The sequence below is a fragment of the Eulemur rufifrons genome, chromosome 3 (genome assembly GCF_041146395.1).
Source record: "Eulemur rufifrons isolate Redbay chromosome 3, OSU_ERuf_1, whole genome shotgun sequence".
NCBI classification, from domain to species: domain Eukaryota; kingdom Metazoa; phylum Chordata; class Mammalia; order Primates; family Lemuridae; genus Eulemur; species Eulemur rufifrons.
In genome coordinates, this window is record NC_090985.1 from 96,607,426 (window position 1) to 96,622,654 (window position 15,229).

General features: G+C 41.1%; 1 non-coding gene across 1 annotated transcript; it reads left to right on the forward strand.

Annotated features, from left to right (window-relative positions):
• Nucleotides 1-636: 636 nt before the first annotated feature.
• Nucleotides 637-698, forward strand: LOC138382109 (U7 small nuclear RNA). The gene has a single exon (XR_011233272.1). It is a non-coding gene; the product is annotated as a U7 small nuclear RNA (small nuclear RNA).
• Nucleotides 699-15,229: the final 14,531 nt, after the last annotated feature.

The following is a 15,229-nucleotide window of genomic DNA, read 5'->3' on the forward strand; positions in this document are numbered from 1 at the left end:
TAGGCTGGAAGTCCGAAATCCAGGTGTTAGCAAGGCTGGATTGTTCTTCCCCCTTCTGGCTTCTGACAGTCGCCAGCTGCCTTGGCTTGTGGCCGCATCATTCCAGTCTCTGCCTCTACCCTTACGTGGCCTTTTCCTGTGCCTGTCTTCTCCGTGTGACCACATCCCAGGGTGCAGGTTCCACTTTTGACTCCAGGTGACAAAGGAGCACATTTACTCTGAGTACACACAGCTCCTCTCTGATGCTTATTGATGGGGTTGAGGGTGTCTGGGGAAGCCAAGGGTCACTGCAGGCAACATGATATTTTCCTTGCTATTGTTTCTTGAATCCTGTTACTTCCTTCTGCATTCACCTTTTTCCTTGTTTGCGTACATTGTGGTTGCAAATCACAGAAATCAATTCTGGTTAAGGTAAGCAGAAGACTTTTTGTAAGGATGTTGGATGGAAAGTTTGGAGTCCTGGACCTAGAAAAGGTGCAGTAACCAAGGGAGCATGGGAAGCCCAGCAACCTGCTTATGACACTGTTGCCCCGGCACCTGCTGTGGTACACGGTCCTTGGCTCCACTGCCCTTGTCGGGAATAATCTCTGCCTCATTGTCTTTTCTTTATTCCTCGAGATTTAAAGTCCTGTAGGGCAGTGTTACAGCTCTTCCAGAATTTGTCTAGCAGGTTTTCCAGTCCTCACCGGAAGACTCCCCACCTCCCTTCCCCGCCATGGCCAGCCCCTCCCCTTGCCCCCACCAGCCCCGCCCCTTCCCCTCCCCCCCACACAAAGAAATCAAATAAAATCCTAGGAGGGAACACTGGATTGGCTAAGTCAGGTCATGTGAGCGTGCCTTAGCTGCAAGGGAGTTGGGAAAAAAATTATACCTGTTTGTTCATGTTAATTGCTCTATTGGGGGCATCCTATTCCCACCATGTGGTTTTCTCTGAAATAGGAAGTGTATTTAACTTCTATGTGGCCAAAACAAAATGAAACAAAAATCACAAATGTCTGTTACACATTCTACATACTTCCTTTAGTAATTGTTTTCAGTAGGGCTGACTGTTATTTTTCTACTTCTAGCTCCATAGAGGCTGAATTTATCTTCTTAATATTTTTAACCTCTATCTCTGCCATGGTTTGGATTAAAGTGGAGGAACATAGAGCTCAAACTCACAGTATTATCTTGACGAGAACTTCTCACACTGCCCAGATTTGGTTACTAGTGCCTATTACTCCTAGAGTCCTTCTTGCTGTCTCAAAATCTCATAACCAAAATTACCTTATAATTTTTAATAACAAAATTTTTGCCAGGTGTGGTGGCTCATGCTTATAATCCCAGCACATTGAGTAACAGAAGGAGGAGGCAGGAGGATTGCTTGAGCCCAGGAGTTTGAGACCAGCCTAGGCAACATAGCAAGACCTCGTCTCTACAAAAGATAAGAAAAATTAGCTGGGCATGGTGGTGTATGCCTGTAGTTCTAGCTACTCTGGAGGCTGAGGCAGGAGGATCGCTTGAGCCCAGGAGTTCCAGGCTGCAGAGAGCTAAGATCACACCACTGCACTCTAGCCTGGGTGAAAGAGAAAAAAACCCAAACCCAAATTTTTATTTGCCAGACCAATGGCAGAGATATTTTGACCATACTTAGTTGTGCAAAATAGAGTCATGTGACTCTGTGATAGCATATAAACCTTGAGCTCCTCCTCAGCCTCCCTTAACTGCTTCTTTCTCACTTCCTTGGTTGGCACCCACCTGTGCCATATTGTCCATTCACTTTTGGAGTTTGTTAAAAACCTTACATGGCAACATGTGGTATTTGCCTTTCTGAGTGGCTGCCAATGGGCCAGATGTCCCTGCCTAAGTGCTGAGGGAGGTGAGGTGAATGCTGGCTCTGGGGAAAGCACAGATGCATGAAAGGCGGACACACACATTCCCCTGCTCTCTCTCTGCCACGGGCTATTCTGAGATGCGGTTCCTTTGTGTTGGGAAATCAGAAGGGTGTGATGAGCGAACACGCTGCTGAGCAACCTGCTGCGTGTCTCGGACACTGAACAAAGAGCAGCAGCTTCTGCAGTGACCCTGCGTCTCCTCCCCAATGGCCTCACTTTTCTTGTTGCTTCACTCTCACACCCCTGAGCCTCCATTTCCCAAACAAAGGATAATACCATAATCCTTGCCTCAGGCTCTGCTTTTTAGAGGATCTGGAAGAAAACAAACCCCAACTGCACTGCTTTATATAAAGTAGGTTTTTTTGAGGACTGGGCAAGTACATGTACATAAATTTTCTGAATAAATCTCAAATACCTCAGAATTTCAGATGCCTTTCTTTGTTAAAGAGGCCATGATCTGCTTTTAAAGTTATGAAGAAAATAGCTTTTCTAAAATGTACTTATATCATCAATGTCAGCCTCTGTCTCTTTAAATAACTCGGTATAGAGATGAGCCAGAGCAGGAGATGCGTTTTAAGCCAACAACCCCCAGTGAATTTACTCTGGTCCACAGCTGCTGAGTGGCCTGGTATGGGGCTCACTTCACATCCAACCTGCTCTGGAAATCCAGGGCAGGGGGAGAGAGTTTGCCTTCATGCCTAGCGGAGATTCCAAACAAATTTAATCTTCCAGAATATATGGCTTTGATATTATCAATTTATAAATTTGTAAATCTGGACAGCAAGGATTTATAAAGCTATGCTTCTGGTGCAAAGTGTGGAGGGAGGGAGAAAGCTGGGATTTTGGTCATAGTAAGTGGATCAAGAATAATAGAAATGACCATTAAGTGGCCGGAGTAGGGACAGGCAGGCTGATATGGGCACCAGCAACGGGGGAGCTGAGGCAAACCTGTGTTTCTCCAATCCTCGCCAAGCTCCTCCTGGGACATGAAAGCAGTTTAGCAGATTCACACTGACTCACCCAGAGGTAGCAGGAGAATCATCTATACAATGCTTATGCATTCTCTTAATAGTTTTCTCATTCTAGCAGTCTAGGATTTTAAGTCTAAACTGAAGCATTAAGTGGGGAATAATGAATCTTCAGAAGAATCATTGAACTCTGTTCACAATGGGATGTATAAGCATTTCATGTCAAAAAGACAATTCTAGCTCCTGGAAGCTTCTGTTTCTCTAAACTCCTCTTGCACTTTTAGCTACCACCACATAGTTTAATTAAAAATCGTGCCCAGCTTGTCCTGCTCTATGTTTTCTTCTCTTGATACTGTCTTCCTAAGAAGAATATAAACCTCTTTGTGGCTGTGACTCTATCTCTATACTTCCTTTGTGTCCTCCAGGGCACGTAACAAGGCTGGGGCCCATCAAGGATGCTTAACAACTACTTCACAGGTTGTTGTGAGGATTTCAGAAAGGAAGACCTGTAAGGTGCGTTGAGGCGGCACCTGGCCTGCAGTGGCTGCCCAGCAGGTGTTGGCTGCTATTAACACATTGAGGTCCTTGCTCATTTAACATGAAGCCTTACAAGATTTGTCAGGCTACGGGAGGAGACTGCCCAGGCCTTGGAACGGGGCCTGGCCCTACCGGGGAAGGTCTAGATGCTGGTTAACGTGGCGCCCGCTGAACTGGAGGGCGACGGCTGTGAATTAGAGTCATCAGGGGAGCCTGACACGCCTGCAGCACGGCACAGCTGCAGGTCGCTGTGACGAGCAGCCCTGTGTTGTGACGGCTCGCCCGTTATTCATGGACATGACCAGTAATGTTTAAATGTATCTGTTAATCCCTGTTTCGGAGGTATTGCTTTTAGGTGATTTTTCTCTTCTTGACTAACAACACAAAGATTTTTATGCAAAATAAAGCCACAGAATTGTCATTTTAATTAACTCGGTGCTTAGTTTCATGAAAAGTCTGTTTACTTCAGCAGCGGGTTGTCCTCTTTGGCATTTTGGTGACATTCTCATAGTTCAGAATTTTAAAATAGTTCTGCACCGTCACGTAATGCAAACTTTCACTTTCTTTCACGGCTCTGTGGTATTTTTCTCTTCTCAGAGCCTCAGTGGGATACTGGTCCTCGTATGAGGCCCAGACTGAGAGAACCATGCAGAATGTTGGTGTTTCCCGGGTTTGGCGGACTGACTTAGCGCTTGTGTTCATCTGTAGGCCTCTTTCATAGAAAACAGAATCCTCACCTAGTTGACTGCTGAATGAGCTCCTGAATGTCCACCGGTAAAAAGACGGCTTACTACATTAAAGGGTATGTGTGTTATGGAATATTAAGCATTTCTTAGAAAGGATGCGGCAGATCTGTATCCATTTGGAGGGATTTTTGAGATATATTTTTTTAAAGCAAGTCCCAAGATACTACTTATTTTATTTATTTATTTACTTATTTTTTTTTTTTTTTTTTTTTTGAGACAGAGTCTCACTCTGTTGCCCAGGCTAGAGTGAGTGCCGTGGCGTCAGCCTAGCTCACAGCAACCTCAAACTCCTGAGCTCAAGCGATCCTCCTGTCTCAGCCTCCCGAGTAGCTGGGACTACAGGCATGCGCCACCATGCCCGGCTAATTTTTTCTATATATATTTTTAGCTGTCCATATAATTTCTTTCTATTTTTAGTAGAGGTGGGGTCTCGCTCTTGCTCAGGCTGGTCTCGAACTCCTGAGCTCAAACTATCCGCCCACCTCGGCCTCCCAGAGTGCTAGGATTACAGGCGTGAGCCACCGCGCCCGGCCTACTTATTTTTTTGAGACAGAGTCTCGCTTTGTTGCCCAGGCTAGAGTGAGTGCCGTAGCATCAGCCTAGCTCACAGCAACCTCAAACTCCTGGGCTCAAGGGATCCTCCTGCCTCAGCCTCCCGAGTAGCTGAGACTACAGGCGCCACCATGCCCGGCTAATTTTTTGTTTCTATTTTTAGTTGACTGGCTAATTTTTTTTTTCTATTTTTAGTAGAGAAGGGGCCTCATTCTTGCTCAGGCTGGTCTTGAACTCCTGACCTCAAGCGATCCTCCCTCCTCGGCCTCCCAGAGTGCTAGGATTACAGGCGTGAGCCACCACGCTCAGCCTCAGGATACTACTTATAATTACATCCTATTTTTGCAAAACAAAAGACATGCCAAACCCCCCAGAGGACAGCAGTCCCATCTCTGTGCATCTGTATTTGAATGTACTTGGGCAGGTGTGAGGGGAGAGTGCGGAAGGGGTGGGTGGCACCCAGGTGGCTCACAGGGCACAGCTCAGAGGCTCAGGAAGGGGCAGGTGCAGGGGATCGCCAATTTTCCTCTTTATATACAGTTGGGCAAATCTTTGCAAAGAACATACTTTACTTCTGTATTTTAGAAATACGGTTTTTTTTTTAATTTTTTTAATTTGAAACAAGGTCTCACTGTGTTGCCTAGGCTGGAGTGCAGTGGTGTAATCATAGCTCACTGCAGCCTCAAACTCTTGGGCTCAAGTGATCTTCCTGCTTCAGCCTCCTGAGTAGCTGGGACTACAGGCGCATATCACCATGCCTGGCTAATTTTTTCTTTGTAGAGATGGGGGTCTCAATATGTTACCCAGGTTGGTCTGAAACTCCTGGTCTCAAGCAATCCTCCCGCCTCAGCCTCTGAAAGTGCTAGGATTATAGGCATGAGCCACCGCGCCCGGCCTAGGAATCTATTAAATAGATTTAAATGAAAAAAAAATATGGTTCTAACTAAAAATAAAAGTCCTTGCCCTAGAGACTTCTATTTTTCCTTTTACCTCCATTATAAAACTAAAGACCATCTCTGGGCGTCTCTGGGGGCTGGGGGCAGGGATCCGAATCACCCAGTGCCCTGTGTGTACATCTGGGTTCTTGAAAATGGTCCCACTTGGTCTGGGCGCCTGCTGGGTGTTTCCCGGCTCCCAGGACAACACCTCCTCTCCAGGGCCTGGTTTTTCCTTTTTTAAAATTTTCGATGGCTCCGTGATACAAACTCCCTCATTCAGCCCACATCTCTCAATGGCCTCGTGGTAACTAACTATGACTATCCGCAAAGCTCTGAGCTCTAAGAACTGAGCTTCATTTCCCCTCCTTGCTCAGTTTAGCTCAGGTTAGAGTTGCAGCGGGTCATGTGCCTGAGTTTGTCGCTCTTCCCCACAGCAGGTAAAATCTCTCATTCCTGGAGATTCCCTCCCTCAATGTTTCCCAATTTCGGACCCCCCTTCCTCTAGTCTGAGTATTGGCGTGAGAGTAGGCTCCGCTGCAAGTCCACGCTAATCTAAACCTGCTCACCTCGGACTTCCGTCAAGCTGGCTGTGACAAATAATGCTTGTTACATCCCAACGTCTTTTCTTCTTCCTCAGTGACAGGAACCTCAGTTTTTAGCTGGGCACATTGCCATCAGCCTCTCTTGCAGTTAGACGTGCTTACATAAGTGTTGGCTACTGAGATAGAAGCTAAATACTGTGTGGAAAATTCCAGAAAGTCTTCTAAGGGAGTAGCACTGCCTTCTGCCCACTGTCCATCCTGAAGCCTGGACTACAGTATGGATGGAACCTTAAGCCACAGCATGAACAGTGGCTCGACCCAGGGGGCAGCAGGGCATCGCAGTTGAAGGGTGCAGGGCGTGGACTTCTTTGAAGTGAAAGAAAGATAAACGTCTAATATTTCGAAGCCACTGTTATTTAGAGTTTTCTGTCAAAAACCAAACTAGTCCTAACTAACATATTGAGGTTTCAAATTTTGTAAAATAACGGGTGGCTTGTTTATTCACAGTGTACGTTTTAATCCGCATAGCCTGCACTGCACCACGTGTGTCTCTTGATGTGTGTTAGCTCACGTGCAGTTGGCCGATAGAGGAGCGGTGTTATAACATCGCAGGCATCATGGTTTATATGTGGCTTTCCCCCCAGCGTGCTAATATTTAAGTGATCAGGAAAAGCTTTTTCATGAGTAAAGAAAAAGCTTTAGCAATATACAAAACAAGACAAAACTTAAGAAATAAACTGAAAATTATGCACAGTGGCTCCTTTAGTGGATTTGAGAACCACCATTCTTTCCACAAAGTTAAAATATCTGGGGAACTGCAAATGCCAGTGATGTGGCTGCAAATGTTCTCCATGTGCTGATTTTTTTTAATTGATGCAAAAGGTTGCTACTGTGTCTGTATTATATTATAATTTTGATGCAACAGGTCTCTATTAGAAGCAAATGCCTTCAAAGAGCTACCTGTTGAAAATGGAAGCATAAGTTCTGAGCTGCAAAGGTGGACAGACTGTTGGCCTAAGTGTCCCTGCCGGGAGCCAGGGTCCTACCTGCTGGCCAGTTGTCAGAGTGTAGATTATAAAGCATAGTGTCCACTTACAAAAATGTCTGTGCCTCCCAAGTAGCTCAGTGATTCGTTGTTCCCACTGTAGAGATCTTTCACCTCCTTGGTTAAATATATTCCTAGGTTTTATTTTCTTTGTAGCTATTGTGAAAGGTATTGAGTCTTTGATTTGATTCTCAGCTTGAATGTTGTTGATGTATAGGAATGTTACTGATTTGTGTACATTGATTTTGTAGCCTGAGACTTTGGTGAATTTATTTATCAATTCCAGGAGTGTCTTGGCAGAATCTTTAGGGTTTTCTAGATGTAAGATCATATCATCAGCCAAGAGCAATAGTTTGACCTCTTTCCCCATTTGGATACTCTTAATTTTCTTCTCTTGTCTGATTGCTCTGGCTAGGACTTGCAGCATTATGTTGAATAGAAGTGATGACAGTGGACATCCTTGTCTTGTTCCAGTTCTGAGTGGGAATGCTTTCAAATTTTCCCTATTCAGTATGATGCTGGTTGTGGGTTTGTTATATATGGCTTGCATAATTTTGAGGTATGTTCCATCTATGCCTATTTTCTTAAGAGTTTTTATCATAAAAAGGTGCCTGAATTTTGTCAAATGCTTTTTCTGCATCTATTGAGATGATCATATAATCTTTGTTTTTGCTTCTGTTTATGTGGTGAATCACATTTATGGATTTATGTATGTTCAACCATCCTTGTATCCCTGAATGAAGCCCACTAGGTTGTGGTGGATTTTTTTTTTTTTTTGGATGTGCTGCTGAATTCGGTTTGCTAGAATTTTATTGAGTATTTTTGCATGTATATCCATAAGAGATATTGGTCTATAGTTTTCTTTTTTTGTTGTTAGCCATACAAGTTTTAAAATTTTAGTTTCTTAGCACATTGCACCTACTTACTCTGTGCTTAGCTGCACTATTCCCCCAACCCTTCTAGGTTTCCTTGGCCTACTGCTGTTGAGCTAAAATGTTACATCTCTGAGGGTTTTCTTCCTCTTCCTGCAAGGACGGGTACCTTAAAGTTCCTTTCTATTTCATTCATCACACTTGTGATTCCTGAACACATATCATCTGCCAGAAGTACTGTAGCATTGTGGTTAAGAGGGTGAGTCCTAGAAGTAGCCAAACAGGGCTTGAATCTTGCGTCTTCCATTTCTTAGCTATGATAGCCTGGGCAACTCACATCACCTGTTTATGTCTCAGTTTCCCTATTTGTACATTGGGGATGATGGTAATATTAACAGCCATATAGAATGGTCACATAAAAAATAGATGTAACCCATTTGACACAGTGTCTGGTATATACACTGGGTACATTCTATATTGTTAGTATTATTCATTATCAATGATTTGTATCACTGACCAACAGTGTCCTTGGTGCCTTCCAGAATACAAGCCAAGTTATAAATAAATTGTTGAATAGATGAATAAAGTGTATGAAAAAATTAAAACATTTTCTTGTGATGAAAATCTTTTGCCTGAATTCCTATAAAAAGCAATTTAATTGATTCATAAAGATGCACCAATCTATTTAAATCCCAAGCAACAAGTCCTACAAGCTAGGAAATTAGAATCAATTCAAAAATGCTTTTCTCTATTGATAAGTCAATAGAGAACTTGATTCCGCTAAAGATCAATGTTAAGGACTACACTGAACCTAGAGTGTAGACATAAAAATATCCTTTCTATAAAATGTATTGAGTTTTTTGCAAATTGAATCCAGGAATTGTTCATTTTTATTGATTAGTACTGCTATCATGAAATGCAATAAAGAGGTATTCTTAAATGTTCCATGATACAATTCAATAGATTTTGTGAAATGTGTGTGAAATAACTTCTGGAAATGAACAGATGCTAAACAGTTGTATTTCATGTGTGTTCAAGACAGAAAAAGAATAATTGGCCTTAAATTTAGGCAACCATGGTATTGATTAAGTTTCTGGGACTCAAGGTGATAAAGCACTCTAATAGGCTAGACAGGCAGGTTGTGAATCCCAGGAGTGTTAAAAAAAAAAAAAAAAAAAAGATAATATCACATAAAAGGCAAATCCTATCCACTTTTTTCTGGAAAATCTTTATTTTCCCTCATCCACACAAGTCACATTATTTGAACGTGTATTTTCTCATCTCCCTTGAAAATTCTCTGATCTCACTAACATTGAAGGTGTTTTATGAAAAAAATGGGTTATAAGAATATTTATGTACTTCATCTTGCCATGCCTGTTGCCACTTGGAGGCCATTGTAATCATTCAGACAAAAAGCAAAAGCAAAACCAAAATCTTTTCAGGTGCATGTACCTCTGCTAACAGCTTTATGTGTCTTTGCTGCTGCTGCCTCCTGACCTCCAGGTGTAATTTACAAGCTCCTCCCCAGCCCTGCCTGCACGTGGTGCCTGTCTTATTTAGTCTATTTTCTTCTGTAATAACAGACTATTACAAACCAGGTAATTTCTAAATAATAGAAGTATTGTTGGCTCATGGTTCTGGAGGCTGGGAAGTCCAAGAGTGTGGTGCTGGCATCTGGTGAAGGCCTTTGTTCTACATCATTCCATGGCAGAGGGTGGAAGGGCAAGAGAGTGTGCACAAGAGCAGGAGAGAAAGGTGTCCAAACTCATCCTTTTATCAGGAACCAACTCCTGAGATAACTAACCCACACCCATGGTAATGGCATTAATCCTTTCATGAGGGCAAGGGCCCTCATGACCTAGTCACCTCTTAAAGGTCCCACCTCTCAACACCATTGCATTGGGGATTAAGTTCCCAATATGTGAACTTTGGGGGTCACATTCAAACCATAGCACATCCAAAATGTGAATATATGTGTTGTGTCATCCTCACCAATCTTAGATTTTTTTGGATTTTTTGCACGCTCTGGAGATTTCCTGCTTCTTTCATTATATCTTCCTTCATTCTTTCCCTGAGTGTTCTTGATGAGACCTAACATGGACTTGGCTTGGTGAACACCTTGGGAATCCATTATACCATAATTTTCTCTTTGAAAGCTGTTTCCCCATAAAGGACTGCATTTCTAACATTCTGAACGAAGACTTTCCCAAGAAATGAGTCTCTAACCTACTCCTTGTCCAATTCTTAGCACATTTTGATTTTTTTATTAGAACATAAAACTATTGCTTTCTTTCTTGGCTTCTTAGCCTTTTGAAGGTAAAGGAGGAGAGTCTTAAAAAGGGGAAGCTACTTTATTGTGAGCAGCAGCAAGAAGCAGCAAGCCATTTCCTTCATACCAGTATTCTGGTATGTACTCTGGTATGGAAGTACTCTGGTGAATAGCAACGCTTTCCCTCTCACTTTGGTATTCTGGGGCCAGCTTGCTCTAGTGGCCTTCAATTATCTACTTGCATAATAAATTAAATAAAATAAAAAACATCCATCCTGTGTCACTCTATGAGCAGTGTTGATATAACCTCTGCTTGAGCAGCTTCTTAAAAGTCTGAATACTTTTCAACATTAGGTATTTTGGTACAAATACTTCTGATGGCCTCTTTTTTTAGGAACTGTACTAACTGCAGGCATGCTAAACTATTTGCTGTATGATCAACCATGCAAGGCTTTCTTAGAGGGTCTTTTTCTTGCCCAGTAGCTCTTCTATCACTTTAACCAGGACCACCTGAGATAAGATTGTTAAAAGTTCAGATTCCTGAGCCCCATCATACTAAATCAGAATGTGTGGGTTGGAGCTAAGGAATCTGAATTTCTAATGTGTTGCTCATGTTTGAGAACCTCTGTTCTAGGGCATATAGTAGCCAATTCCAGAGCAAAAAATTCTCAATTTGGGCTTAGATTATTGTTTCTCAACTCTGGTTACATATTAGAATCACCTGGTAGGGTTAGACTATGACATGTGTGGGCCCTACCCCAACCAGTTAAATCAGAATCTTGGCTGGATGGGGGAGGATTTTTTTTTAAGCTTCCAGATATCTGTAATGTGTAGCTATGATTAGAAATCCTGATCTAAACCGAGAGCCCAAAGGATTGCCTTCAGGATTTTGATAAAGTCATTGAAATTGCATAATATAAAAAACAGGGTGCCTGGCTTGTAGTAAATGCCCCTTCTTTGAGAAAAATCTTGGTGCACAGTGAGAGACTCTGGTGGCCAGAGCCCATTGATTCAGTCAGACGTCCAACCCATGCCAAGTTCATCAGCATCTTTGCTTTGGAGTTTTGCTTTTCTTTTTAAAATTTTTTTTAGTTCTATTTTTTTCTTTATTAGACTGTTTCTCAAAATGAACATAGCTTTAGTTTTTCTTGTAATGTTTACTGAAATAAGTTCAGACAATGCAAAAAAGTGTAAAGTAAAATGAAATAGACCTTTAATTTCACCATCCAGAGAAAAACATTAACATTTAAAAATTTATATTAATTTTTTATTAAAAATAACATAAAGCTTACAATCTTAACAGTATTTTTCTTTTTTCTTTTTAAAATTATTCGTCCATATCTATGAAGACATCTTAACCATTTTTAAGTGTACAGTTCAATACTATCAAGTACATTCACAATTGTGAAACAGAATTCAAGAACTTTTTCATCTCGCAAATCTGAAACTCTATATACACTAAACAACTTTTCTTTTATCTTCCCCTCAGCCCCCAGTAACTACTTTTCTGTTTTCTGTTTCTATGAATTTGACTACTGAGGTGCCTTGTAAAAGAATCATACAGTGTTTGCCTTTTTCTGACTGGCTTATTTCACTTAACGTAATGTCTTTTAAGGTTCATCCATGTGGTAGCGTGTGGCAGGATTACCTTCCTTTTTTTTTTTTTTTTTTTTGAAGAGAAGGAAAGAGGAGTTCATTAATTTGCCAGCAAATGAGGAGGTTGGCAGATTCCCAACTCGAAGTACCAACATCCTGCTTCTGAACAGAAGTACAGAGCTTTCAAAGGTCCTGATTTATCCCATCTTTGGCTAAGACAATCTCATGACCTCCATCTGGACAATTCCTTTAAGCCATTCAACAAACAAATGGCTGAGGCTGTCCAGACTTTTCCAAATCCATTTCCTTCTCAACTCAGTTCAGGTTGTGGGGAGCTGCGTCTACTTTAGGAAGATAAAGACGGGAATTCCCTGGAACCAAAATAGGCTCTGACAGCTTCTGGGGCCATCCCCTGCTCTCTCACCTTGAGAAGAAGTTGCTCCTACCCACAAAGACACAGGCTTTGACCCGGGGCTGCTCCTTGTCTCTTCCAGCAGTGGTGGGGTGCCATTCCACCGGGGTGCTGATGGCCCTACCCAGGGACACAAAATTCTGTTACCGAAAGTTCAGCACTTGTCTCTGAGGCCACATCCGAAGAATGAGGACAAGTTGGATTACCTTCCTTTTAAAGACTGAATTATTTATGTATACATCGCATTTTGTTTATCCAATTTTCTGTTGATGGACATCTTGGCTTTTGTGAATAATACTATAATGAACATGGGTGTGCAAATATCTCTTTGAAACCTTCATTTCAATTCTGTTGGATATATACCTGGAAGTGTGATTGCTGGATCATATGGTAATTTTATATTCACTTATTTGAGGAACCTCCATAGCATTTTCTATAATGGTTGCACCATTTTAAATCCTGCAAACAGTGCACAACAAGTGTTCTGCTGTCTCCACATCCTTGCCAACAGTTGTTATTTTACATGATTTTTTTTTATAGTAGGCACCTAATAGGTGTGAGGTGGTTTTGATCTCATTGTAGTTTTGATTTGCATTCTCTAAGGATTAGTCATCTTGAACATTTTTTTATATACTTGTTGACCATTTGCGTATCTTCTTTAGAGAATTGTCTATTTGTCATTTGTCCACTTCTGAATTGGTTATTTGATCTTTTTTCTTGTGAATTTTAGGAGTTTATTACATATTCTGGATATTAGCCCCGCATAAGATACATGATTTGAAAATATTTTCACTCATTTCATAGGTTGTCTCTTCACTCTTGATTGTATCCTTAATGCCAGAAGTTGTTAAGTGCAATGTCCCATTTATTTATTTTTGTTTTCGTTGCCCATGCATTTTTGGTAACATATCCAAGAAATCATTGCAAAGTCCAATGTCATGAAGCTTTTCCCTTATGTTTTCTTCAAGGTGTTTTATAGTTTTAGGCCTTACACTTAGGTCTTTAATCCATTGTGAATTAATTTTTGTGTATGGTGTAAGGTAAGTGTTCAATTATATTCTTTGGCATGTGGATATCTGGTTTTCCAAACTTGATTTGTTGAAAACTCTGTACTTTCCCCATTGAGTGTTCTTGATACCATTGTGGAAGGGTTTATTTCTGGACTCTCTATTCCACTTGTGTGAGGGTTTAATCCAGGGCTATAGACCAGTAGAGATTTTATTGCATTGGTCTATTTGTCTTTGACCATCCAACTCGGTTTTGTTACTACAGCTTTGTAATATGTTTTGAAATCAGAAAATGTGAGCCCTCCAACTTTATTCTTCTTTTTAAAAATTGTTTTAGGTATTTGATGTCCCTTGAGATTCCATATATATTTTAGAATAAATAAGATCCCCTTCTTGTCTTTAAGTTTTGACTGCTCGATCATACTGTGTCTCAATGTGGGTCTTTTTGATTTATCCTGGTTGAAGTTCTTTGAGCTTCTTGAATTGTTACATCCATTTCTTTCTTCATATTTGGGAAGTTTTGGTTATTATTTCTTTAAATAAGCTCTCTCTGCCGCTTTATCTCTCTGTCTCTTATCCTTCTTGGATTCCCATACTGTGTATGTTGATCTGCTTGATGCTGTTCTATAAGTCCCATAGGTTTTCTTTACCTTTCTTCATTCTTTTTTCTTTTTGTTCCTTTAACTCAATTTCAAATAATCTGTGTTCAAGTTCACTGATTCTTTCTTCTACCTGGGCAAGTCTACTGTTGAGCTGTTGATGAATTTTTCAGTTCAGTTATTGTATTTTTCAGCTCTAAAATTTCTGGGTTTTTTTTTTATAGTTTCTATCTCTTATTAATATTCTCATTTTGTTCATGCATAGTTTTCCTGATTTTGTTTAGTTGTCTATTCATGCTCTCTTTTGCTCATCGAACATCTATATGACAATTATTTTAAATCTTTCTCAGACAGCTCACAGATTTTTGTTCTTTTAGGGTTGGTTTCTGGAGTTTTATTTTGGGGGCCATGTTTTCCTTTTTCTTTATGTACTTTGTGTTTTTTTTTTCTTTTTTGTTTGACACTTGGGTATTTGAAAGAAGCAACCACTTCTATACATCTTTATGAACTGGCTTTATACAGGGAAAGACCTTCATTGATCAACTCTGCTAGGGAATCTAGGACTTTCAAACTTTTTCTGAGAGTTTATCTTCTCTGGGCTTGTACATACTTTTAGTCATCTACAGTTCCTTAAGCAGTGTATTCCTGATTCCTCTAAGTGGCCTGTAATCCCTTGCTTTGCCTGGTGTCTGCCCGGGAACTTAAGCTCATGGTTATCATGTCTCAGCAGCTTCTACACAAGGTTGCCAGTCCCATCAGTGATCTAAGTCAGGCTAGACAGATAGCAGAACTCAGTCAACCGTCAGTTTAGACAGAAACTTGGACGCTTGGTCCACCCTTTTGTTTCTGTTCTGAGGGAGGATCCCCAGCGTAGGAGATTTCCTCCTAGTTATGCTGTGCTAGGCTGGATGGCGCAGTGACATGGGCATGTGCACAAAATGCCACGAATTTTCCTATCCCCTTTACTGGAATTCTTTGTTGGTTTTACATTGTTCTGGGTACTATAATATCTTATCTAGTCTCTAAAGTTCTCACAAAGGTATTTTTGTCTGTTTATTGTTGTTAACTTGGTGTTACTCTGGGAGAATAAGGGTCTGAAGCTTCCCGTTCCTCCGTCTTGCTAACATCCGTATTAACATTTTGATGTGTGCCTGTCCATATTTTTCTAGGCATATACAAAAAATGTGATTACATTATGCTGGGTCTTTGTAATCTTCCAAAAAAAACAACATATCACGGCATTTTCTTTATAATAAATATTGATCTTCATTA